This window comes from Meleagris gallopavo, chromosome 4 (genome assembly GCF_905368555.1).
Source record: "Meleagris gallopavo chromosome 4, MGAL_WU_HG_1.1, whole genome shotgun sequence".
In the NCBI taxonomy this organism is placed as follows: Eukaryota; Metazoa; Chordata; class Aves; order Galliformes; family Phasianidae; genus Meleagris; species Meleagris gallopavo.
This window is the reverse complement of record NC_139407.1, coordinates 50,258,735-50,284,912: the sequence shown is the minus strand read 5'-3', so window position 1 is coordinate 50,284,912 and position 26,178 is coordinate 50,258,735. Positions and strand designations below refer to the sequence as shown.

General features: G+C 35.1%; 1 long non-coding RNA gene across 1 annotated transcript in view; it reads right to left on the bottom strand.

The window, feature by feature from the left end:
* Window positions 1-21,811: 21,811 nt before the first annotated feature.
* LOC146544502 (uncharacterized) overlaps window positions 21,812-26,178 on the bottom strand; it is a 31,284-nt gene continuing 26,917 nt past the window's right edge. The window contains exon 4 of the long non-coding RNA XR_014882795.1: window positions 21,812-22,027. This is a non-coding gene — a long non-coding RNA (uncharacterized LOC146544502). The remainder of the gene's footprint in view (window positions 22,028-26,178) is intronic.

Genomic DNA, 26,178 nt, shown 5'->3' with positions numbered 1-26,178 from the left:
CTACTAAATAACATCCTACCTCAAAAAGTATTACTCATCATTTGTCTTGTTTTGGGAGATCACTTGCAGGCCCACCCCAAAAATTTCCACCCTCTCTAACTGAATAATGGACTGAACTTTACACACTGAGACAAATATTTTGTGTTCTAAGTAACAAAATGAAGTTCTCTGAACGAAGGCAGACTCTTTTGGAGTGGCTGATGTGATGTGTCAATGTTATGGCATGTCTAAAGAGAGTTCTGGCAGTTTTCCCTGATTTTACAAACTTGTGTGGGCAGATTTCCCACGGAAGCAGCTATACTGTCTAATGAGGTTCTTTATGCTGTAAATTGTATTTATGGAACAGCTGTGCTACCTGTCGTAACCTAAGAGAGATGTAGAGTGTGTGGTTTTAATTCTTATCCATTTTGAAATTCAAGAGGAGGATTTAAAGTCTTTATATCTTTCTTGTTCTGTTATTTTTTTCCTAATGAATTATTTTGCCTTCAGGATGAATAGCAACTAAGAAAGTTGTTTTCTAAATAAAATTATTAAAACTAAACAACGCTACCCTTTATTTTTTATTTTTTAAAATAACACATGTACTTACGGCCTTTTCTTTTAAGTTCCATTTTTCACAAAAATGTCATTGCATCTATTTCTCTTTTTACTATCACCCATAGAAAAAAGGTGATAATATTTTAAAGCAAAAGGCAACAAAGTGTGGAAAATGCATCATACATAGTCTCATACCTAGCACTACAGCGTGAGTGGCAAAGGCAGATTTGGGAAAACTTTGTAGCGCTCGTTGCACTCTTGTTATCATGACAAGTGACATGAACTACAACAGTTCGTGCTGGACAAAAACAAGGCTAAGCACATTTAACCTCTTCTAATATTGCTAGGCCACCTCTCTTGCTTTCTGTCTTCCTCCATAGGATAAAATTAAGATCATGCCTGCTCTTGCGATAACCATCATTTAGTTCAGGGTCTGTCCTGGAAGCACTGAAGGAGTTAAAATAATTTTATTCCAGGGTAACATGTAAGGAATTCTACTTACCTGTAACCTCATTCATGTCAGTCAGACTATCTGAGTAAGTAAAAAAAAAATTCACATGTTCAGGTAGCACATCATGAGACTCAAATAACAGCGTGAAATTGAGACATTTTCAGCAGTCTGCCAGGATCTGTTTGCAGATATTGTAAAGTACTCTATGGCTTGGGTCTCAGAGGAGATATCGGTTTCAAAACTGCAAGATACAAGATAATGACATAGTGCAAAAGGAAGCACAGGAACTGCAAGAAACTAGAAATGGTAACACACTATTGTGTTAATTCAGCTGTGGAGGAATTTCCCTTAAAATTTATCTGATTTATTCTTGTGTTGGAGTAGTAAAATTTTTATTGCATTGAAAATATTTGTTCTAGAAAATAAATGTAAAGATTGTCTGTGATAGCAGAGGTTCCTAAATCAAGGAGAAATAGATTACGAATGGCTGACAGCGGGTTACAAATTGGTGACAGCAGGTATGCTATCCCAACAGTGCAGATTTAACAAATTACATTTTATGTTCACTTTTCTGAAGTAAACGCTACCATCACAAAAGAGATAAATGAATCATCCTCTTGTCCCATTGATGTTAAATTGTATTATTTAGCTTGGGAATGATCCACTCCCAGGGAGTATTTTTTCTGGTCAGTGGTGCTCAATTCATATGCCCTCTTGTTTCTTACAATTCTGACAAGAATATTAGGATGTAAGTTTATAAGCTATCTACCTTAAAAAATTATTAATATGAAAATGTAATTATGTCATTTACTAGGGAGCGAGCTTTAAATAATTTTGGCTTTGAAAAATCATTTAAATTAAGAACACAAGCATTACTTGATGCATATCTTAATTCATAATTTGGTTGGTTTAATGCTTATGAAAATAGTTAGGCTAGAAGAAATTAAAAATTAAATCTTATCCACAAACTGAATATAGCTCAATTTCCCTCAGAATTATCCTTCAGACTATCAATCTGTAAAAAATAACTTTAAGAAGGTGACATGCAATTTTGTCTTATTTATGTACAAAGGTTTTTGGCTTCAGTAGAATTCTATGATTCTGTGATTCAATATGCATTAAGATCTTCAAAAATTAAGGAATGATACTGCACCTTGTAGTAAGTGATTAATTTTTATACATCTGATGAGTTGTACTCCTAATTGTATACTGACTAGTGACTGGAATAGTCTTACTGATTAACCATTCCCTGTTTTTACCCTGAATCTATATGAATAAATCTTTTGATAAAGTTTTCAGGAGATGCTATCATAAAATTCTACATGCTAGATCATATTTCCTTTCTTGAAACAGAAAATACATTCAAAACAAGCGAATAAAAAGCCAATGCAGAATTCATCTCAGAATGAAGAAAATCTGGCTGATGGCCACTCGGAAGAGACTGCTTCAGTACTGGATCAGTGGATTCTTCAGTTGTTACTGCTATTCTAGATTATGAGACAGCTGTTATTGGAGATATGTTACTCTCATCTTTTTCTTAGGAAAAAAGCAGACCCTTCCATAGGTAGGGGTCTCAGGAAGTGTTACGCTACCAGACATAATGTGAGGCAGCACGTCTAAGCAGTTTCTGGTACAAAGGACAGTGTTGCTGCGAGAGCAGTGTTTAAACTGTTTTTTGTTTGCAAACTACAATGTAGGCAACCCTGCAAAATGCCAATTATCGAAGAAAAGGACTATTCTCTCTTCTCATCTTGTGTAGTTACGCAGAACACAGAAATGTCTTTATATAACTTTAGACTGTGCTAAAGTAGAATTGACAAACATTTGCACTTCTGCTGATGCATTTACCTGAATGTTTCTGTTTCAGATATGTCTTCATACTGGTCTCAACAATAAAGGAACAAGAAATCACGTTACTTCAGCCCTTATTACGTTATTATCACCAGATCCACAGAACTTTCAGATTTCAGGATTTACAGAAGGATCTTGTAGCAAAAGAAAAAACTATTAAATCAACAGATCTTTGCAGAGATGACTGAGACTCTTCACTATTTAAGCACTTTTCAAGAGAATTATATGGTGGCTTAATTGTAGCTGTTAAATGCAAAACAATTAATCAGATAACCATGCTAGAATTGGAAATGTAAGATGATTTAATTCTAATGATCTAAAAAGAAAATTGCTTTGTTATTTTGTGAGCCATTTTTCATTATAACTTAAACTTTGAATCCACCTTTTGAACAGTATGCAATGTAGCTCTTAAATTATGCTTGAGGTATTTTTTATTGTTGTTGCTGTTGTTTACCAGTTTTCAAAGTATTAGAAAAATGCATTCCAGAGGGAAATGCAATCATTTCTGTACATATTATACACCTCCTATTCACAATATTTGGCACCTATTTACTTGGCAGGCCAAATAAATCTTGTTCTCCAACATAAATGTAAAAAGCTGTGTAAGAGCTTTGTAAGTTTTCAAAAGCATCATTTGAGTTAATCTAGATCAGTACTCCTATTATCATATGATTCACACTAAAAATGGACTTCTTACTCTGCAATCTCATGCTAACATATGTTAATGTCTAGGTAAGACTGCTGTAAGAAATGTCAAAACTTATAACAGAAACATTTCTATGTGCAGTTTAATTTACCCTTCCATTTGACATTCCAAATAGTAGTTCTCAGAGGCAATACATGAGCATATTTTGCATTTTTACTGTGCATTTACCTTTTGAATTTAAAAAAAAAAAAGACAATGTTTTATGGAAAGATAACTGTAATCACAGTCAAGCATTCTGTGCCTAGTTGTGTTTGTGCTTACGAACATAATTTGGACCTCTTCTATTAAGGTTTCTGAACTGTTCAGTCACCTGGGGACAGAAGGATTTGGGTCCTTAGTAGGATGATCACTCAGAGAGCTAGCATTTCTTGAAGCACCATAACGATATTTGTAAAAGTAAGCCTGACTATATTCTGACACTTAAAATAATTGTGAAGTGTGCATGAGATAACTAGCAGGGAAACAGAAACACCAGGAAGTTTGATAACTGTATGTGAGGTTTCTGAGTTCATGAATCCAATAACTGCATTTTTGAAGGGTTTCTGTATATAAACTGTATGATCAGAAAAGATAGAGGTAATTTCCATGTTTTTCCTGAAAAAAAAAAAACAAAAAACCTTTCACAATTTACTCTAATTCTTATCAAGTAAACCAAAGAAATCTAAAAAATATAAAGTATGGTAAATTCAAAACTGAACCACTTATTCTTTCTTATTTGCAGAACATGGCTAGCTGCAAGTGTCACAAATAGGGAAGACAAATAAGAGTCAGTCTTCAACTTTTCAGAAAGATCTAATACTAAGGTAGCACTAAGAAAACAAAGTATTACAGGGTACAATTGTAAAGTGAAACAGAATAATTTTCAGTCTTGACAATGAGGAATTCCAATTAGTCATCATAAAACTAGGTAGAAGAGCAAAGTGACAGATTTATGACAGTGTAGACAACTGCAATGCAAAATACTTTTGTAAGATTTTGCCCTTCAAAATATGCCTTTCTCTATGAGTTATTCCATTCAGAGTAGAAATTCCATACAGAGATTCCTGACAACAATTTGAAAAAAGACACTAAAAATACCATAAGTGTTGAAATAAGAAGAAATTATTTGAAATGAAATACCTGCAAATATTAAGCTGAATATAAAAAATATGATATTCTGGTGTTCTTTTGTTTGTCTTGTGTTAAACCTACACGTATCTCCCTATTGAACTCCAAATGAAAAGCTAAATAAAACAAAAGAGAAATAACTCTTCTTTAAGTATATGCTTGTAAGAAAATTGCTGTAAGTATGGAGCAATAAAACCTGTAGAAGACGTAACATTAATAAGCATTACATTAGTTTATTTTGTATTATTCCAAAATGTCCCTGAAATAATAAATACCGTTAAGAATATGAATGGATAAATCTGTCTACTTTTTTGCCCTAAAGAACTAGTTAGAAAAATTGACAAGTTACCAATTACGACTGATAACTGTAAGAAATCTTTTACACACAAATAACGTATTGTGGACACTGCTGTGATAAGGTATCAGAAAGTTTAGATGTTCAGTGTTCTTCAAGAAGAAAGAACAATATATGACTAATGGATAAGACTGTGGAGAGGCCTCGGGAGTTCAGAGTGAAGACTGAGACTGAAGGCATTAGGAAGCAATTATAATACAGTGAATCAATGACACTATCTATCTTCTCAAATTGGGTGGCAGGAGGGATGAGCAAAACTGTAGGAGCTTTGCCACTACTGGCCCTGGTAATAACAGCATGCCCACACGTCAGTAAACCAGTGTTAAACTAATGACTTTCACCACTCTCTCTGTCAGATTCTATTTTAGACCTTAGCTCAGTGGTTCAAATAAAAAAATAGATGAAGTAATACAAAACATAACACCAGTGCTAAAGAAAATGTGCTGCAGTTGCCAAACATTTACTCTTGCCTCTCAGCTAAAGGTTAAAAAAAAACACTCTAACCACTTTCCTCTTGCATGTGAACTCATATGATATTCAGGTAATCTTTTCTTTCCAACTGTATCCACATGTCTCTCTCCTCATCACTCCTCTCCATCAGCTGCTTTCTATAAGGATTAGAGACTCCTCGCTATGCAGCTACTGTAAAAACTGCTGTAATGACAACATAAGAGATACTAGTCAAAATGTTCTCAAAGCCAAAACCAGGAGCCATTTCACCTCTACAAGGATCTACCTGACCTTGGGTAGTTTATTGGGAAATAATTTATATTCCAGAGTTCTTTTCTGCACAAAGAAAATTCTGAGGAAAACTGTATTAACACAGTTTGAATGAAAAAAAAAACAAAATTTTTGAAATATTACATGAAAGATAAATCCATATGCTTTTAATAGAAACCAGTTGTTTCTGGTAAGTGTATCCTCACTGAATTCCATAAAATTTATTGTAATGTTCTGCCTCTAGAGAAATTATGTGTGCTTTGCTTGAAAAAAATAGACACGGAGATGTCTAAGGTAACTGAGACAAATTCTTTGACAACTGCACTTCACACATCCCTTGAATGGATGGGTCAGAAGGTGAGGACTTGGGGAGCAATGTCCCTCCCACTGTGAGTAAAGATCAGGTTCGCCAACACCTGAGGAACCCAAACATCCCTAAGTTTATGGATTCCAATGAGATGTGTTCCAGAGTCCTGAGGGAATTTGCTGTTGTAGACACCAAGCCACTCTCAATGATATTTGAAAAATCATGGCAGACAGGTGAAGTCCCTGGTGACTGGAAAAAAGGCAGTGTCACATGCATTTTTAAGGAGGGAAGAAAGGATGACTCAGGGAACTACCAATCTGTCAGCTTCACCTCTGTATTGGGGAAGGTCATGAATCAGATCCTTCTGGGAGCTCTCCTAAGGTGCACAGAGAAGAGGAAGGTGATAGGAGACAGCCAGCATGGCTTCACCAAGGATAAGTCCTGCCTGACCAATCTAGAATCACAGAATCACAGATGGCCTAGGTTGGAAGGGATCTTAAGGATTATAAATTTCCAACCTCCCTGCCACAGGGAGGGCCACCAACCTCCCCATTTAATGCTAGACCAAGTTTCCTAGGGCCCCATCCAATCTAGCCTTGAACAGTTCTAGGGATGGGGCACCCAGAACGTCTCTGGGCAGCCTGTTCTAGCACCTCATCACTCTCATATCCAACCTAAATCTTACAGAATCATAGAATCTAGTGGCCTTTTTTTTTGTAACTTTTGTAACAAAAGATTTTGTAACTGCATGAGAGGACAAGGCAAGAGCTGCTGATGTCATCTATCTGAACTTCAGTAAGGCCTTTACATGGTCCTCTATGACATCCTTCTCTCCAAATTGGAAAGATATGGATTTGATGGGTGGACTGCTTAATGAATGAGGAACTGGTTGAGAGTACACAGAGAATAGTGGTCAATGGCTCAATGTCCAGCTGAAGATCAGTGAGTGGTGTCCCTCAGAGATCTGTACTGGGACTACTGCTCTTCAATATGTTTGTCAATGACATTGCCAGTGGGATTGAGTGCAAGTTTGCAGATCACACCAAGGTGTAGAGACACTCAAGGTCTGGCTGGATAGAGCTCTGAGCAACCTGACCTAGCTGTAGAGGCCTCCATTCGTTGCAGGGGAGTTGGATTAGATTCCCTTTAAAGATTTCTCCTGTCTGGAATGATTCTATGATACTTTTTCCATATACCTTCTTTTCTTTGAAGTGGAACTCCTCATGAGGAGAAGATACGCCCTGCAATGCCTACCACGCAAGTCACCACTCCTGACAAGCCCACACTAGGTAATTTGTAACTCCACATGGTTCTAATTCCCTTCATCTGACTAGTATCACTCGCCAGATAAAATCACTGTCCTCAGCTGAGGTAAAGAGAAAGCCCAAGGCAAGATACTAGGTAAACAGCTCAGAAGGGAAGAGCTGTAGGTGTATTACCTGTGAGTAGGAAGGACTACTTCCAGAGAGGGGTATTTTTTGGTTGAATATTAAGAACAATCAAGGGATCAGATGAATAAGAGAGAGGTATAAACAAATGAAGATAATGTGTGGTAAAGGACTTACTGTACAATACTGAAGTATGTTGGATATTTAGCAAGAACAAAGTAAAGCAAGAAGGCAACAGATGGTACTGGACAAAGGAAAGAATAGTGAAGCAGAAACTTAATGTTATAAGATTGTACTGAAGGGGGAAGAAAGCAGTATCATGATGAAAAGGGAAAGGAATATCTACTAGAAAGCTGAGTTAAGCAGAAAAAAAAAAAGAAAATAGGACAGTGGTTATTATCAAAAAAGAAATTAATTTTCATCTTCCTAACTAGTCATTTATTGGTCTCTGCAGCAAATCTCCTATGAAGAGGAGATCACAGCTTGATTTTTCAATTATATGTTTTGCTTGGCATGCAGGTCAAATTACACAATTCATAAAACCTTAAGCTCTGTAGTACTTGATGAATCACTAACTATCCCTGTGATTCCATTATTGCTCTTCTGTATGTCCTTGGTAATAAAAGGAATAAAAATCTAGATGTTGCCTCTTTTTCAGGTAGTGCTATTGAACTTTTCACTATATTTTAAAGGATAAGCTTTTGTATCTGCTTTATCAGTGTGTTAAGATACCAATCAAGTACATAAAAATGACGCTATTGGCAATTTACAAACATATTGCACTGAAAAATAGATTCACAATGACAGTGTGAGTAATAAATAAATATACTTTTACATTTGAAAATCCAAAGCCTATTTAATATAATATTGGTATAAAAAGTGAATTGCAATAAAAACATGTAAGTGAAGATACAATGCAAAAAAAAAAAAGCCATAATAAACTCAGTAGCCAGGATATCTAGATCTCCCCGTTCCTCTAAGATAATTACTACAGCTTTGTTTGTTAAAAGTATTTAATGCTATAGCTACTATTTCTGTTTTCAGTCATCTTTTATTTCATGTCTTTTATAGAACATCATCTGACTAAAGAAAGTTTTGCAGAAATGCTCCTTTTCTTTCACCTATTCTCATTGCTTCTTTTCTTTGATGCAATTCAAGATTGTCTGTAGATATTACTCTTACATTCTTATAAGATAATTATGTAATCACATTGAAATGCATAAATAAAAATTTCTTTTTCATTAATCACAAAGACAACTGCTTTTTCCAGACATCTGAATCATTCCCATTTCTGCATCTCTCCTCTCCCCATACAGTAACTGCCACCTATGAATAGGTTATGAATAGTCTCTCTCTTCCAGAGAAAAAGAAAAACTGGCTTTGCTTAGATGCATGGGTCTAATTATGTACATATCTGAGATAAAGTCAACCTCTAAAACTGTTATACATTCAACTATCGCTTCTGTCTTTACTTAGATTTCAGCAATTTTAAGAAGAAACTTACAGTACACATAACTTTCAAGATGTAAATAGGTCATGAGCAATCCCTAGTGTTTGTGCTGCATCTCACTCAGCGATGAGTAAACAGGAAGAGGACAGAAGAAATCCTGAAAAATCTTCGATGCTTAACCCTAACAGGTATAAGGTATATGCCAACATTACCTCAAATCTTAACAGAAATGTGAGGATAAAAGTGTTCCTTTTTTTTTTTCTTTTTTTTTTTCTTTTCCAGAAGGACAGAGAAATAAATGTTGATAAACATATACATATAATGCTTTCTAGAGCTAGATGTGAACCAGAAAGCTAATGAATCTTTCCTCCCTACAATAATAGTAACAACAAAAATATTTTGTTCTGGGTTTTCCCTTCTGTTTATTTCTGTGTTGGCCCTAAGCATCTATCAGGACACCAAGTTATTTCACCATTCCTTAGGGGAAAGTGATTCAGGAGGTGATTGATGGAGTTAATGGAATCTCGCTTCTCCTCAGATGCCTGAAAACAAGTTATCCACAAAATTGATTTGCTGTTTCTTGTAGCCATAGATCACACACTGAAAGTAGCACTGAAACAGAGCGGTACACTAATGCTTAAACAAGTCAAATCTTAGCAGTAAATCCACTAAGCTGCATGCAAATGTTACCATCACCATTAAATTTCAGTTTAACCATGCTGGTGAAAAGAAAGGTATTTTTATGTCTGGGCATGAGCTGCTACATAGTGTTTATTTGGATCTTGGGTAACTGCTGCCTCAGCATCATGTGCCGTTCCAGACTGGAGATATACCTAGCAAAATCAGTAGCTCCAGTGAAAAACAAACCAGAGACAAAATCTCTGGATGCACATAGTGTAAAGGAGGAAGACAGAGAGAATGCAGTAGTTAACTTCTTGCGCAAAAAGAAGGGGTACCAGTATTTTTTGGAGTTTGATGATCCAAGAATATTTTTTATGATCCAAATTCATTAAAGAACTGGAGATTCTTATGTGTTTTAAGTCAGTCAAGAACACTGTATGAGTATTCCTTGTTTAAATACATTCTTCTCAGTTCCTATAGGAGTTTATGGCATAAAAGTCATTCTTAGTTTTGAAGTTGATACAGTTTTTAAGATTACACATTCCTGTATTGCTTGTACTAATTACTGTATATTTATTTCATGGAGGAAAAGATGTAAATGCAATTACTCTAGGACTGGCTTTCAAGACTACGGAAGCTCATTCTAAAAATACTACTTTCCTGCTGCTTTAGGGTTTCAGCTTCTAAACAGTCATACAGAGTATTCCTTTCTGTCAACGGTTTACGGGCTGGTTCGGCCCGGTTCCGTGACTAGAAGGGCGGAGGGATCCGCGGATCCGCGCCCCCGGAAAAAAAGAAAATAAGGGACCCCGAAATAATTGAAAACAGTGGCAACAATCTGAGGTAAAACAAAGTAATTTACTAAATATGGTATCAACAGAATTTTGTAAGGAGAGAGAATGTGAAATTGATAGTGGATCGGCCTTACCACAACGCTGAGATGAGAAGCGCAGGCAGAGAAGCGCAGGCGAGAAGCGCAGGCAGAGAAGCGCAAGCGAAGCAGCGCAGGCAGAGAAGCGCAAGCGAAGCAGCGCAGGCAAAGAAGAGAGCATCAGGTGACCTTGCCGGGAGTTATATCTCCTCGTTGACCGCAAAGCCCCCTGGGGAAACGTAGCTGCTCTTCTCCGCTGGACAGGCACCCGGAACTTGAGCATCAGCAGTCAAACCCCCAGTGCATTGCATGATGTTATGATGTGGAATACCGATAATGAAAAATCATGAAACCATGACACTTTCCTATCTCAAATGTAAGTTAACTAAACAAAGAGGAAAAAACTTATATTTTAAAATATATTATATATGTTTAAAAAATCAATAGGTTTACTAGAAATCTACAAATATATCTGGCAGTTATATCCTGTAATTAAGTATTACACTAAGAAGATTTTCTGAAACTGTTTACAACCCATTTTTTCCCCTTAATGTCTATCAATTTTACTTTTCCTCTTGAAGATTCAGGATATAGACAAGGCCTTTTAGCTTAGGTTTCTGCTACCTAGTTCATAAATGAGCCACTGAAGTTGTCTCAGATTCACAACATTTTAATAAATAGATTGGAAGAGATTAATACAGAATCACATGCTTCTTATCTCATCCAGACAGTGAGTCATCACAAAAATATCTGATTTAGGTTCATGGAGTTATTGCAATGGAGTCTTTTTTATGCATAAACTGGAAAAAGAAATGGCATGTGCAGAATAAACTGATTAATTAATTAACTAACGAGAAATTAATTCTATGTATATCACAACAACTGATCTTTTTTCCTTCCCATATTTTGCACTCTACTATCCATTTTGATGTATATCCATCAGAACTCTTTCTGACTTTAAGTCCTCTATTAATAGAGCTACCCACCAAGACTCAGCCGAGTATATTCTATGGAGGTGTGCATGTGCGCTTTGGTTAGCAACATTTTTAACCACATCCTGTGGTGAATTTTTCCAATAATAAATGTAAAATAATTCTATTTTACATCTATCTTCTATTCTAACCAGTATTGTGTTGTTGCAGTTTTTTAAAACAGCTAAGAAAAGATGCTTGAAGTTGTCTGATGAAAATAGAAATTAAAGAAAATGGAATAAGTGAAAACTAAGCTCTATGTGAAAAAGTGCTAAACAATAGGAGGAAACTGAAATTAAGGTTTATTCACCGAGGAATTAAAGAAAAAAAGTAATTTAGGCATGGTTGAGTCTCTTTGAAATTTTTGTCTGTGAAAGAGATGGTGAAAAATGACTCGGCAATCTGAAAGTATTCTCATAAAAATGTGATGTTTATCTACATAAATGCATTTGCCTACCACTTGCATGAAAGTACTAAGCAAGAATGTTGTTTGGGATTTAGCCCCTTGACTAGCTTGACAAACCTGTGAATGCTGAGGGACTGGCTTTAAAATACTAATCAAACAGACTTGACTCAATCTCAAATCTTCAAACTGCAGAAGTGCAAACATGCAGCTAATAGAAAATACTCTAAAAAACCATCTCACAATACTAATATTGGAAAGCAATTCTTACAAGATATGTCATTAAAAGATAATTACAAGCTTTAAGATGACAAACAGGTCAAGAAAGAGAATAGTTGACTACTCAGTGGGAAGAGAAAAAAAGAAGCTTGAATATGAACAAATTGGTACATAAATATCTGAACCACTGAATACTCGGTGGACAACTCTGTATGTGAAGTTGCTATGAATGCTATATAATGGCAGCAGACATTTATCACTGATACAGCTTTTTCATTTGGGAATATGGGACTTTATGCTAGTCCTACTTCTACCATCTATCTTCTATGAAAATGTTATCCTTAATTACCACAACCCACTGCAGGAAAGGAATCATGTGTAAAACTCTGAGAATTCTTTTTCTTTCCTGTAAGCTTAATTATTTGTTTGTTTGTTTTCAAGAGGCCCCTTTGAACTACTTGCAGCTACTTATATCAGTACAGCTCTAAATGAGATCAACAGCCAAAAGACATAGGCACTGCAGCAATAGGTATTGATGTTTCCAGATTTGAAACAAAGCAATAAATAATAAATAAAATAAAATAAAGTAAAATAAAATAAAATAAAATAATTACATTTCCAGGTGAAAATGTTCATATTTTTCTTCTGTTTTCCTGGAGAGAGTTAAGCAACTAGAGCAACACAGAAACAGACTTTTTCTCAGCTTCTTATTCTTCAAACTTGTGTGTAAAATTGGTATTTTTTGTAGTAAAAAGATGCTTGAAGCTTAATGTTTGTCATTCACTAGTCTGAAATATTTTATCCTGTACCCTACAGGGAAACCAATTCATTAGCAAAGCTTTAAGAAGGAAGCATTCATAATGCAAGTTTACCCTCTTCAGTTGTACTTCCAGACACCTTACAAATAATTTATGAGGTACTCAGGTGTTTGACAATCCAAAAGAATGAAACTTCAACAGTCAGACTTCTATAAAAAGAAATTTTAGTCAATATATTTTGAATTCTATTAAGCTTCAATGTCCAAATTTCTCACTCCAAGAAGTGAAGCTGCACGTTTTCATTGATGTTCCATATTACTTCAGTAAGGTGAACATTTTTGGCTTCACTAAACGAAGTTAATCTAATTCTTACTGCTTGATTTTACAACCAAGCTAAAGCGATGATCCACAGATTAACTTGGAAGTATTCATTTTATTTTTCGTTATGCTGTATTAGAATTCCACAAGCATTTCTTCATGCTTAGATCAACAGAGTCCTTACAAGACAGAATCACAATGCTAAATTTCTGAAACTTTGAAGTAATCAAAAGCTAATGTGCAATATACAAAAATCCTAAAAAATTATAATATGATGTCCAGCATGCAAATAGCACCTTTAGTTTTTGGCAAGATATGTTTGTGTCTCTCAGAGATCCTCAAGTCAGCTCTGATAAGATAATTAGAGAACTGGAAATCTTATAATTGTGAAAGTGAAACTGTTGTAACAGTCAGTTTATTATCACTGTTCTGCAGTGAGGATTATTTTGTACAATGTACAAGAAGCTATGTTGAGGGAAAGAACTGGCAGGATAAGGAAAATAACTTGGCAAAGACTACTTGGGCTAATCTTGAAGAGAAGCAGTTCTAAATCCAGATTTAACCTGGATTATTAGTTATTCTAACACACAGCAGAGAACACATAAAAAATGAAGTAGTCTTAAAAGATGACGCCCTTGTCCTTGTGTTCTAACTTCCTGGGAAATCACTTTCCGTAGTTTCTAGGGAAGAGGATTTCATAAAGGTGGGTGACGCATGTCTTCAGTAAATCCCTTTCTACCAAACCAGATGTAAGAAGTAGATCTTCAAAAAAGCAAGAATTTCAATTTTTATACCTGGAGAATACTTTTTATTTTTTAATGAATCTTTCTCCACATTAGACCTCCAGAAAAGGCTAGCTCATTCTAAGGTACAATTTTAATAACATTCCTTTTGGGGAAAAACACTTTCATGCTGTTCTCTTTACAGGACAATTGGAAAATTATCCCACTGTATCTTCAAGTGAGATAAAGCCATAGGTGACAATGGAAAAAAAAGGAAATGATTCTTGTTTTTCAGGCTTTGTGTTCTCAGAAATTGTTAGGAAATTAAACTTTTCAACAAACTTGAACATAGGTTATCAAACAAACAATATTATCTTGCATGAATATAATAAAGCATCAGAAGGAGACAGGAGAATGTTTACTTTCCAATAATTTTTATCATATCTTGAAAGAATATTAAATTCTTTTTCAGGTGTTGTACATTTGTCATTGCAAAAAGTAAAACTGGTTACAACCAGGAAGCCTTTCTGGTATGGCAACAACCATGCTATGCTATGCACTAAAAACCCTACCCTCAATGTTTCAAAGAAAGGGACTTGCAGAAGCTGTGCCTACATATGGGTATGATAGACTCTTTATTTTGGAGACTCTTAGATATTTCAGGAGAGAAAAGTCTCATGCTAATTACTTCAGAGAAAAAGAACTCATTTGCTATTCAAACTTAAGCAACTGGAAGGAGGTCCTTACATGGCTAAGTGCTGTGATGTCTATAAGTAACCATCAATTGCAGTAAAAATTCTGCAAGTTTTTTCAAGGGAAAAATGCAGCTGAACCAACCTGTTGACTTCCCTTTTTCCTTCTTTCCAGTGTCTCCTTCTCCATTATTTCCTCTGATTTAAACAAAGATCAACTATAACAATTTCCCTATTTGAAACCACCAGGATCAGAATGTATATTCCTGTCCATATAGTACATTCACAGAAGATAACATTAAATTATAGTAATGACTATGTCACAGAGTTTCCTCTAGATCTATCTGTGTCTATGGCAGAGGCATAGCAGCCCACACGTCCACCAGCCCAAGAATAGAGGGGGGGGAAAGTGCCAACGGTTTTCAGGCCGGTTTGGCCTTACTCTACAGCTGAAGGTGAAACAGCTGGAGACTATGCACTGCAAGAGGAACAGCAAACAAAACAAAAATAACTCACTTCCTTGACTTGTGAGGAGTCTTATCTTTTTCTCAGAATGCAAAGTCCCCTGGGGTACGTAGTTCTCTTCTGAGAAGCAGGTACCCAGAAAAATGGCAGTCCACAGAACTGGAGAACTAAGTCTTTAACTCCCAGTGCTTTACATGATGTTATGGTATGGAATACTGATAACAAAAATAATAAAACAGGCTACAGCTTTAGTTGGCAGATCAAACGGATCAATACATTTCCTTCTATAGTTAAATCTGATGTTTCTGATTACAAAAGGAATGTCCACATTCCAACCTTCAGTGAGAGAAGCTCTACTGAATTTTTTTTTTGAGCATTTATCCTCAAAAAGAAGCAAGCATTAATTAAATGTAAAATGTTTATGCATGTGGCAATCAACTGTGAGAAGTGAATGAGAAGCTTTCTTATTTCTCATTGCTTTGTTTCTTTTTTTTTTTTTTAAATTAGTTTTTCATATTCTGTTATACTAAATACCCATTAGATTTCTTAAAACCATATAGAATTTAGAGGCTGTGAGCTTTATATCAGCCCAGGTGTTTCTGGTTATATTTGTAGATAGAAAGCAACATATCCTTTTTGTGTTTTATATTGCCCAGCTGTACAGGGAGCATTAGAATCACAGTTTGAACCAGTGACTGAGCACCTGATGAAGGAGCATGGCCAGCCCTGGGAGCACAGGTGCCAGCAATTCACCTGTGCATCCAGATAGGTCCTGGGTCTGCACCTCCCTAACCTCATTTAAGTGGCAAAAGAAAGGGAAGCATTACTACTTCGAGATTGCTTGGAGATTGCTTTCTTTGGAGTATTCAGCAGTCCCTGATTCTCAAAAAGGGATAAGCGATTCCTTCTTTATTACTGAACTGTGACCACTACATTTCTTGGGTGATCTGAAACTGGTTAACAGTAACTGCATCTGCTCCTGCCCATTCTTACATCACTTAAATATATATATATATTTTTTTCTTGTGCATAATGGATAGATTGCAATAATTTGCAAGCAAATAACTTCACTGAGGGATTTGGGGCTCATGGTATCATATAACACATGAAAAAAGTCTGATTGGTTTATGATTTCATGGGGAGTCTGAGAGGAAATAAATTCTATTTAACTCACTACTTGTCAGCTCCTTTCTTGTTGTTTGTAATATATAGACACAACACTAGATTTTAATTCTGGAGATATTTCAAGCTACTAAAACATTTATTAGTTTAATAATAATGTTAGAAATGATTGAAAAGCTATAAATGTTTAAATTGGAATATAGAAACTCTTGGACTTGGTGTTCAAACTAAAGCTATTTTGACTGCAGTTCCTAGGGCGTATAGGCAACCTTACTGCTTAAGCTCCATAAGAAAATCTGCTATGCTGAAGTTTCCTTGATATGTTTGGACTTTCTGATATCAGAAAAATGAATCACAATATAAAATTCAGCAAAGATTATTGCAAAATCAGTGTACTGTCTCTGTCCAGATATCACAGTTCTGAAAATTTGCACAAAATACAAACCCAACAACAGAAATTAAAGAGCAACAGAAAGCTTGGGATAAGAAAACATGTGAAGGTCTATGGCTACAACAAGTATTTGCCCATTATATCTATACATCACATAACTGTGGTGGGTCAAGTAATTACTTCTTAACCCAATGCTTTCTAATCCTGAGTGGAAATAAGATATGATGACTTACATAATGTTCCTTGTACCCAGAGCAGCACTGCAGTTCTTAAGTGAGAAACTACTGCTTTCTTTGCTTGCCCTTATGCTGAAAGCTGACCTCCTCTTCAGGTAGCTCAGATTAGCACTTACACTCCTCATAAAGGCATTTACAGCTTCCTTAGATCACAGCATTTAGTTAATAACCAGGTTTTAGTGCCTTTGTTGTTACAAAAAGAAAATGAGGAGTTGACTGCTGTGGCCACAGCTGCTCCATTTGAAATCTTCCATTTGAGCATGGATGTGCATTCCAGCAGCTTATCCTTTGAGAAGGGTATTAACCAAAGTAAGTACAAACATCTAGCAGCTTATAAGCCTCGAGGTTATAAGTAAATCTATGAGAGATTTCTTGCTTGTGTGATAATATCACTTTCTACTTTCTATGCTCAGACCTTCAGAAGACATGCCACCAACACATTCTCATAGAATCATTGAGATTTCTTGCAGGTTTCTTTTCACTTCATATAAATGGTCATCTTTTCACAGCAATAGAAGTCTGAATTAACCAATGTGCTTAAATTCTATTGCTCTAAACATTTAAAATATAATTACTGCAAAATAATTTTGTAGGAACTCTGCAAGCTTTATGATATCTTAAAATTGTTTCTCCAAAATAGTAGCAAAATAGAGTTTAATAGCAGTCCAGCATGTGTTACTAGAAAGTTCTAAATGTTCATTCAGATCTTTAACTGAAAATGAAATTTAAAAATATAATGAGTTTACATTTTGAGCTATTCATTAGTACTGTTTCAGTTTCAGCCACACTGGGATCCTACCAGTTCTTAATCCAGGGATAGTTATCAATAAAATAGGCAGAGGTGGAAGAGAATAATGCTTCAAACTGGGAAAAACTGCCATCCAGAGTGATTTACTGTATCCACAAAAGTCATAAAAATTCTGAATGATCTTTCTGAATGGCAAAATACATTATATCAGTATTGAATAATAGAGAAGTTTAGATAAAATCCTTGTATTAGAGCAAAAAATAATGGTAGAGATTTAGATACAAAATACACACATAGAAAAATAAAACACAATGGATTTCCATATGAGAGTGAAATCTTACATATTCATTTAAAAGACAGAGGGAATTGCCTCAGAAACAGAAAGATAACCCATTCATGAAGGAAAAGTAATCCCTTGCTTTCCAGTTCTGAGTAATATAGTCATGTACAAAATGTTTCAAAGATGAGAATGGTGGAAAGTTTAAATTTTTTTAAGCTATCAGTGGGTAGTCCAACATACAGAGGAAAAAATGGATGATGCATATTAAATTTTAATAACTGCAATAACACTGCCTTGCAAATGACAGTAATTTAATATAATTCAAAATAAAGCATTCAGGTTTTCAGCTGAAATAATTATCCAAACCACAGTTTAGAAGATACAGACTGGCAAAAAAATTCTAGACAGAATCTTTTGCTCATCAGATCTGAGAATGTACCCTTCCAAATATTCTGCTAAGCACTTCATCTCTATCCTCTATCAATAGCCAAATTCCTTCTGTCCATTGTCTTTCTGGGAAAACAAATTTCAGTAGCTGCATTGTATTGCTTTGCATCTCAAAGGTAATTGAATCCTTTTGATACGTTGCAAACAAATTGTAATATGTCCCTTTGAAAAAGCACAGGCATCTTTAATCATCAAAATATGCAGATATAGTATCAATGGGACAGCTTTTTACTTTCCTACCTCTGGTGTCCCTCACTCTGAAATTTCCTGTTTTATAAATGAAACGTTCTGTAACATTGGAAAATGATACCTTGGGCCTCACATTTTACTGAAGTAGTCTTTTTTTAAAAATATCAATCCTTTTGAAAGTTTCTACAGATTGATTCAATCTCTAGGAAAGACAACATGGATTTCTTTATGCCAGTGGATAATTTTATTAATTAGTTATTTATTTTAATTTAAATTTTGTGAAGTGATTATTCCAAGCATTTGTTTATAGCATCTGATTCAGATTTCATTTGACAGAATAAAGCATAAAATAACAAAAAGGGGCTGAAAGTCAGTCTCTTTCATGAAAGTCACACAGAACTGCTCCCACAAACTGTGCTGGAATGAACTGCTCAGCTTTTTCACAGTATTATATGCTGTAACAGCAAAATAAAATGACTAGAACGGAGCAATTTAGAATAAGAACAGAGTAAAGTTGATACAGAAAAATGCTCACCTAAAGATAAATAGCAGAACAAAAATTATTTTTTTCACTGGCTGGCCAAATACCTTAGGGAAGCTGACTTGTTACACAGAATAAAAAAAAAAAAAAAGAGATGGTAAAATAGAGCTGATAAACTACTGCTTTCAACAAAAGATAAATGAGTACAATGGTTTGGATTCCACGTTTATGAGCAGAGTTGGTTTTTTTTTTAATCTTAATGAGGAATGTAGTTTTTATGTTTCTCCTTTCCGTCTTCTTTTTATAGAACTTAATTTTTCCTTTGAACATTTAAGGCTTAGGCGAAAGTAAGCAAACAAAAAGGATTCATTTCCAGAAGACTTTCATTTCTTTTTTCTAGTAATCCACAGTATATTATATTGTATAACATCTAGTCGGAACAGTCATATTCATTGTAATTCATTATAAATAGGATAACAGAACTTAGTTTTTTTGTTTGTTTGTTTTTTTAATTGCAGCCTCCTATATATAATACTTCTTGATTTGTAGGACCAGTTTCAGAAAAGATAACTCAAAAATTGAACCCAAAATATAGTGTTTCCTAGCAAGGAATCATAGCATGAAAAAAGTTTAGAATGAAAAAGAAGAGTTAGATACTAGTCTAGAAGTCAATGCTGGCATTGTTCAATTAGCAGTTGCTTCCATTTCTGGAGTAGCTTCCATTTTCAAAACAGTAAGAAGGGAATCCCTGACACCTCAGGCTCCATTTCATGTTCATTTGCATCTCCCTCCAGTCACCATTAGGATTAATTACTGAAGAGCTTAAACCTATCCACAACTTTTCTTTTTTAAGATAGTTCGTTTTGACTTGTGGCTTTGTTCCAGAACTGACTTTTGAAAACGAAACAGCTCCAAGGTAGGCCGTAAGAAAGTGGACTTAAATATCTGAATCCGCTTTCCATGGTCTCTGTGTTCTTTTCTGACTATTTTAGGAATTCAGAATATTGATAGTAAAGCTAAGGAGTTCTATGGGTTTGTGTTTGTTTGGTTCTTTGTTTGTTTGTTGGTTTGGTTTTTTGTGTTTGTTTTGGTTTTTTTTTGCTCCAGAATGGAAAGATAGATTGATGCAAGCTGCACAAAAGCTGTTCGTAAAACTTAAAAAAAAAAAAAAAAACAAACACTAAGTAATAGGCTACCAGAATGATCATATTAAATTCCTAAACACTCATTTTTCTTAGTAGAATCAGTCTTTTACAGAAGAAGAATTTAAAAAACAAACAAAAACCAACAACAAAAAACAAGCACACCTTCTACCTGAGCTAGATCCAATCTGGAACATTTAAAAGGGAGCTTAAGACATGTTTCTACCATCTATTGGATCATATTATAAAGCTCTCCAAGGAAACTACAGACAATAACAGTTGATTCTGGCCAGTAATTTCTGAGGGGTGTCTCCACTATCTAATTCAGGCTCCATTTCCCAGTTTGAAAAAATGCATAAAAGATTATAGCTCTTTTTCAGTTTTCAAAAGAAGATCAACCTGCTGGATTTCCTTCGTGTACTTATTGTTAAGAATCGTATACACTTATATAAGTCTTAAATAATTAGAGAAGACAAGCAGTGTATACAAGGTGAAATACTTACTGACTTCCAGAATTATAAAGCTGAATTTACAATTTTGTGAGTAAGAATCAAATTTTTGTTATTATTGCTAGGTAACTGAGTACATTGGGGTTAAGATAAATGACAGTTTATATTTACCGCCAAGTTTCATACTAACATGATTATGGTTAGGACCACCTTATTGTAATCATATCAATATCTTCTCAAGGCAGGACAGCTCTTTCAACTTAAAATTATCTATTTTCTTAAGAATACTATTACTTCTAAAATAATAATAAAAAAGCAAGCATACACTCTGTCTGTGAACTGCAATTCGCACTCCCACATCTTTGTCTTTCAGATGAAAATGTTCAGATGCTACTGTTAAAGACTTGTCAAAGGGTACATCTGTGGAACTTGTAGGGACTTGCCTACAACTCTTTTATATAACTCAGACTCTGCAATGGGGAAGGAACTGTGGTTAGAAGACCTTGGTGAAGGCTAGGGCCAACTTAAACAACCATCTGTCTCCAATAGAGCATGCATAACAACAAGATCAAATATAGCTCAGGCACTCTTTGGGGTCACTCCAACTTGTCGACCTCCTGAGAACCCCAAGAACATCCATTCTGGAAAAGGTCCAAAGTAGCGCAAGGGCAACAATAGCACCACACCAATAAGAACTCAGAACTGCTTACTCCCTGAAAGAACCTGTTAGGAGAGAACTCTTGGTTGACCCTCCACCTTCAGACCAAAGATCTGTATACTCAGGTCCAGGTCCTCAGGTGCTGAGTATACATATCTATCTACCTCTTTTTCTTTGTTTTCCTATCTATATCTCAAGATAGTACAAATTAGATACACCAAGCCATGTTGTTAGGAGTGACTTTTTCTGTTACAAAATTTGCCTGGTTTTGTTGTTTCATGTGGTTTCATTACTGTTTTTCATGGTTTCATTCCTACTTCATTTGTTTTTTACTGTTATCAGATTTGGCCAACTGGTGGTTTTGCATAGCTGTAGAATACTGAGGATAGTATTCTGAATACACTGATTGTTTAATCTTGTTAAGTTCCTTGGGATATTACAGTGTCTGAGTTGGAGACTCTACTGTTGCACGGCCCTGAAGACCAGGCAAATCCCTCACTCACAGCAAATAAGAAAGTCTCACCTCCCTCACAACCCACTGTAGGGGACAAGATAGCTGACTTATTTTTTTTTCCCTTTGGTGGTTAAGTCAATCAGTAAGCACCTGAATCTCTACTTCAATGAACTAGTAGTTGAATCTTGAATGGTAAAAGGAAAGATTATCTTAAAAAAAAGTCCAGAGTTGCACTGTCATCAGTAACAGTTCTACAGTTCAAAACTTTATTGTACTTCAATGAGAATTCAAATGGATTATAATAATTTCAGTGTTTGTAAGTACCATTATTTTAAAACGTGATAATACTTCTCATCATATTCTGTACATGCATTGCTTTAGGCAGTATTTGTCATCAGAACAGAGAAGTGAAAAATGTTGCACACAAAGAACACATCTGCACAGAGAACTTTTGCTTAAATGGAAGCAGAAGAGAAGGTATTTTCAACATCATCCTTTCATAATAGCCTTCCTTCCTCCTGAAATAGAACAGTAAAGAATAGATAACCAAATTAGTCGGTTTCTTACTGCAACAAAAATAAAATTAGAATAATTATGCTTGTACACATGAGCAAGGTTTCTCTTTCTAGCTTGCATGAAATATGAGTAAATTCAGTATTCTTGTGTGACCTCTAAGCTCAAAGGTACTTATGTACTTGAATTTTCTCTGGTACAGGACAGCTGATTTTTCTTCTTACTTTTACATCTCTATAACTGAATGCAGATCACTCAAAAACTCACTTCTATCTAGTTGAACACTACAGCAAATTCTTTTCTAGTCGTGTTCTTCAACAAGAATGGCTTGAAATAAGGATGTGATTTATCTGCAATAGATACCTGTAGGCATCTTCCAAGTACTTTTCTTCACTTAGGTGATATTTTTATATCAATCATAGTGACATTGCCATTATGAAGTAAATCCCTTCAGTTAGCATGCTAACAGGGCTACCCACACTACCTGATATTTGCTGATGTGTTGTCTTCAGGGTACTTTTAGAAAAGATGCCAGTCAGGACAGTAAGCAATACATATACTGATTCAGAAGCAGAATAAATAGGGAAGAAGTACTTGACTTACCTACAGGCTTCTGTCTATTACCTTGTTTGGGAAATCTTTCTTTGTCACTAGTATTGTGTCCCTAAGCAACTTGCCACAAGAAAAAAAAAAAAGAAAGAAAAAAGAGAAAAAAAGATAGGCATGATTCATCTAGTGCAGAATGCTTTTAATGAAAGTATTGTGCCCCTAAATGAGTGCTATCTATTATCTACTTTTTAAAACGGATGAAAAATCATGTTGCTCTCAACTAATATGTGCCAAACAAAAGGCACAATAAAAATGGCACTGAAATATATGAGCTCTTTGACAATAGTATTAGTCACACCTTATAGCCTGACCTTTCTGCTGGCAGGGACATTCAGTAAGGTGTTTTAAGAGGGTAAGTATTTTCAGTAGTAAGAAAATTCTTTACATCAGTCATTGGCTAAACAAGCATCATTCTCTTTCCTAAGTGACAATTTTTTTTTCCACCCTGTATTAGCTTCAGAGTTCATATTTCCTCCCAAATGTTAAAGATTATTCCAAAGTTTGTCTATAGAGCTAAAGAAATTGGCAAGATGAATGTAAATTTGTAACTATACCATGGCCACTTGTGGGCAGATCACCAAGAGTCTCTGCTTGCATTTGCAAGAACAGACAGAAAGAAGTTGAGATTTAAAAGTATTAATATTCAGGTAGTAATTCTGGGAGTCACTGCATTTAAGAAAAATGCAGAATGAACACAAACTTCTTATTATTGCTGAGATGACTGAATCAGCCACAGTTTGTTGACTGACCAACATTATCTCCAGATAAGAGTTTCTAAATGGACTTAGTGGATTTGTTGCTGCAAAGAATCCAGGCTGTATCCAAGCCAAGGTGAACTACGAAAGAGGAAAAAAAGTAGTATGGAAACGTTCACCTGTCCTCGAATTTTTAATATGGAGTTAATATGTTTTGCAAACATTCACAGTAGATGCTGAAGGTTCATGTTGTGTTTACATGTGTTGATGTGAATTTATAGAAGTGAAAGAGAAAACAGAAGTAGGGAGGAGTAAACTGTTACATGGAATACAGAAAAAGGAATTCTCCATGTTCAGAAGTCATGATTGAAGACAAAGATCTGCTTCCATGTTTCATGTTCCGTATTGTGCTATCTATCATCAAGGTCACTAAAGCCACTATAATTTTTTTTCCATGATATGGAGAAAATTGAATTGCACAAGGCTTAGATCCTTTCCTCTTGGTTCTTAAAATGTCTCCCAAGATCTCCTTGATACTGTAACTTCAGTTTATTTGAGCTAGGTTTTAATCAAATAACATTTTCCTATTCTGTGAAAGAGTGAAATTTTAGTGTAGTCTACCAACCGTGTATCATAACTGTGCTTCTTTAAGGAATAGAATAGAATCAAAATTCCTCTCCTGGTTGTATTAAGTAGGGATAAAGAGAAGAGAGCCCCACACATTTGTTTTTTCAAAGAAAGAGCTTATTTTTCAAAAATAAAAAGAAAATCAGTAGTGTAATTCATTGGAAAGTAAACATACATTTGAATACAAGAGATAGTTTTAACATATTTATTGCTAAGAGGATAACTTCTAGTAAAAGCCCAGTCTAAGGAAGAAATGAAATGAAAGCAATATTATATATGTGTTAACATATGAAAACAGAAGTAGCCAGCAACAGAAAGCATGGGAAATTCACAGGGATGAAAAAAATCAATGACTGACAGTATTAATATTACATGAAAGAGTCTATATGTGAGGAATACAATTTTCTTAAAATAACTACAGAGAAACAGGTATTAAACTTGTTAATAGCCATACAGAAGGAAGGTTTTCAGTAAGTTGTTTTGTTTGTGTCACAAATACTATCTTTTCCAAATTGTACACTATGTCTTTTGAGCACTCCAACAGATATCTGTTTCCATATAGCAGGCTTTCACAATTTAAACCTCAGAGTTCCTGTACATTAATACATTTGAGTACTCACCTCACTGGAGTCAGTTTTAGTACGTTAAAGATGACAGTGAAATTCTAGAATAATTGAAGGATGCAGAAGTTGTAAACATAGATTTATGGAAAGGAAAAGCAGAGGGTAAAAAACAAAAGATAAGGGTGTAGAGGGAATATATGTTCAGCTCTGTTTCCAGCCATAGCACTACCTGCAATGGCACGTGCCCTTTATCAAGTAAGCTAATCCAGCCACATCATAGTGATACTCAGGTTTGAGATTCTTTTCTTGAATATTGTAGAAAAAGTATAAATAAGGAAAAAACGAAATTAGTCTGACATCAGTTGAGTAACACATACCCACCAATTCAAAGTACTCTTCCTTTGACAAATGACAATCAACTACTTTGCAAAGAACAGGTCTTGTCAAAAAAGCCTAATTTTCTTCTTAGAGGATATTAACAAGGGCTTAGCTGTGCAGTGGGTAATTTCAACATCAGTCATGGTATTCTGTGACAGTATGTTTCCTAGGTAGCAAATCTCTGCATGAACTTGAATACTGGTAGTTGTAATAATCAGATGGATGTGGGTAGAATATTCCATAAATAGAATACTACATAAAACTCAAATAATGTGCTACACGAACAACTTGATTAATGAAAATCATGACAGTTATGCATCAGGACACAAAGAGATCCACAAGGAGCAAATCTTCAGAATACTCAAGTTATGTTATGTTCTTCAGTTTTTACAGAGGCTTGGTGATAACACTGCTTACCTAAGAAAAACAATTGATTTAAACATGCTACTGCATAACTATAGAAATTTTCCTTAAGCTACAAGGGAGGCTGATATACACCACAGAGTTAAACTCAAAGAATTCGTAAGATTTCTATACTATAGAAGATGGAAGTAGGTAGGTATCAAAAAGAGTGGAGATCAATATGCACATATTTCCTCTCTGTACTTTGGGAGCTCTCTATCTGTACAGCTAAGTTCATAACTGAAGTACAACAACTTAAATGAAACAAAGGGATGGTCACAATGTCAGGCTGCAAAAATGGGAAAAAAATAGCTTCAGATGTGTTTTTTTTACATGAAAGATCCAAGTGAGCCAGAAAAACTTCAGTGTTTCTCCAGTGTAATGCAGGTTTTTTGCTTTGAATAAATGTATCAGTATTCCTAGCAGATGGTTAAAATTATTTTGTATCACTATATGCTATTATAATTCATAACATTATTAAAGTTATTTATTCTCTGTCAGTATTATTATTTTTTTCCCCTCTGTCTTGTCATTTAATGCAAATTTGATTAGCATCAGTGTACCTGTATGCACAGATTCTACTGTACATGCATGCTAGAATCATCTCAAACACTTAATTGCATGGTACTAATTTTGAAATATATTGAGTCTTTTGAGAAAGACTGAAATATTACCTAGTAAACTGACTTGAGTGCAAGACATATGGCTTCTCCAGGCCCAACCAGCATGGGTTAATGAACAGCAGCACCTGCTTGACCAAACTGATCTCCTTCTATGATCGAGTGATCTGTCTGGTGGATGAGGGAAAGGCTGTTGATGTAATATACCTAAACTTCAGCAAAACCTTTGACACTGTCTCCCACAGTACTCTCCTGGCAGCCC